We start from the raw sequence: 2,291 nt of genomic DNA, 5'->3' as shown, positions 1-2,291 counted from the left end.
GTCCACAGGGGACAGCGGTGGTGGGACAGTGCTGCCTAGCCCACGGTATAGGAAACAGTTGGCTGTAGGCGTTCGATCCTCCTCCTCCTCCTCCAGATGCGAAAGCTCGTCCACAAAGCGCAGTCGTACGAGCACTCCATCTGCAGCTGCCACTGTTGCACACGAGGTGTCCCCCTATCGAGCAGCTAGTGGAAAGCGTCAGCAGGCTGTGTTACAGATGATGTGTTTGGGCGACAGACACACTGCCGAGGTGCTCGCCGAGTACTTCCAGCGACAAACTGAGTCATGGCTGGGCAGTGTACATCTTGAGGCAGGCAAGGTAGTTAGTGATAACGGCCGTAATTTTGTGGCAGCCATAGCCCTTTCAATACTCAGCCACATACCTTGCTTGGCTCACACCTTGAACCTGGTGGTGCAGTGCTTCCTCAATAATTATCCGGAGTTAACAGCCATGCTCCAGAAGGTGCGAAGACTGTGCGCGCACATCCGCCGGTCGCCTGTACACTCCATTCGTATGCAGAAGCTGCAGTGATTGCTCCACCTTCCCAACCACCGCCTCATTATCGACATTGCAACAAGGTGGAACTCCACCCTGCACATGATTGAGCGGCTGTGCGAGCAGAGGCAGGCCATAATGCATTTGTGGGAGGATACACGGCCAGGCACTTTGAGAGCAGACATGGAGTTGACAGGTGTGCAGTGGTCGAAGCTAAAAGACCTCTGTAAAGTCCTTCAGTGTTTTGAGGAATGCACACGGCTGGTAAGCGCAGATGACGCCATCCTAAGCATGAGCATCCCACTTATGCGTCTGCTCATGCAAACTTTGACGCACCTTAAGGAGCAGGTGTCTGCAGCCAATGTTGACGAGGAGGGAATCCTTGATGACATTCAGCCATTGTCTGCTCAGGGACCTCTCCTGGACGAGGTGGAGGAAGAAGAGGAGGAGGAGGATGCATCTCGTGGGGCAAGTGAAAATGTTGGCGTGGTAAGGTCTGGTACAGGGTTTGTGCGTGACTGGAGGGATGTGGATTTGCCAGAAAGTGCTCCTCCAACCAGCACTCGCAGTGCATCATTGACACCGGGAACATTGGCCCACATGTCAGATTATGCCTTGCAGATCCTAAAAAGGGACCCCCGCATTGCCAAAATGATGAACGATGACGACTACTGGTTGGCCAGCATCCTGGATCCACGCTATAAAGGCAAATTACAAAACATCATGCCACAGGAGAACCTTGACCTAATATTGGCTAATAAACAAGCAACTCTGGTAAATCGGTTGCTTGAGGCATTCCCAGCACACAGCAGCGGTGATGTTTCTCACACGAGCCGTACGGGCCGGGGCAGCTTGGCAGAGGTGTTCGTGGTGCACACAGCAGAAGTGGCGTTGGAGACAGGGGTTTCATGACAATGTTGTGGACTGATTTTTCAAGTACCACTCACACAACTGGTAATACTGCATCGATGGAAAGTGACAGGAGACAGCAGTTGTCAACTATGGTTACAAACTACTTTTCCTCCCATATCGATGTTCTCCCACACAGGTCATTCCCCTTTGACTATTGGGCCGCTAAACTGGACACCTGGCCTGAATTGGCACAATATGCCTTACAGGAGCTCGCTTGCCCAGCTGCAAGTGTGCTATCGGAAAGAGTCTTCAGTGCAGCTGGATCAATCCTGACAGAAAAAAGGACCCGTCTGTCAACCCAAAATGTGGATGATCTAACCTTCATTAAAATGAACCATGCATGGGTTTCCAAGGATTTTGTCCCACCTTCCCTTGATGACACATAGGTTGCCAGAAAAATGGCTTGCTTTGGTTATCCTCCTATTCCGCGAACTTGATCTATTTCGCCTTTTGCAGCTGCTGAATGTCCCACATCAACATATGCCACTTTGTAAACCTCCCTAACTGGGCTGCCCCCCCCAATGGCCGGGGTCACCACCTAGCAGCTGAAACCGTGCAAGTGCCGTTGCCCTGGACAGGTGGGTGGGCCGACTCTTGGGCGCGGGCACTGGCACAGGGTCCCTCATAGTGCAATCAAGTGTCTCTGACGGTGGTGGTGCACACCCGCCGTCAGACACACCGCCATACTATGAGGGGCCCAGGGCCAGTACCGACGCCCACGAGTGTGCCCCCCTTGCTTGGGCAGGGCCCCAGCAATTGCAATGTTTACCTCTCCCTGCTCCTCCGTTGTGTAGTCTGGTCTGTCAAATCCTTCACTGGGACTGCCACTACAAATTGATTGAACTGAAAGATGATGGTTAAGATGTAGCTATGCCCTGTCCTG

Source organism: Dendrobates tinctorius, unplaced genomic scaffold, assembly GCF_039654945.1.
Source record: "Dendrobates tinctorius isolate UK_male_01 unplaced genomic scaffold, ASM3965494v1 ptg000053l, whole genome shotgun sequence".
Taxonomy (NCBI): Eukaryota; Metazoa; Chordata; class Amphibia; order Anura; family Dendrobatidae; genus Dendrobates; species Dendrobates tinctorius.
The sequence above is the reverse complement of the archived record's forward strand: the minus strand, read 5'-3'. Positions refer to the sequence as shown.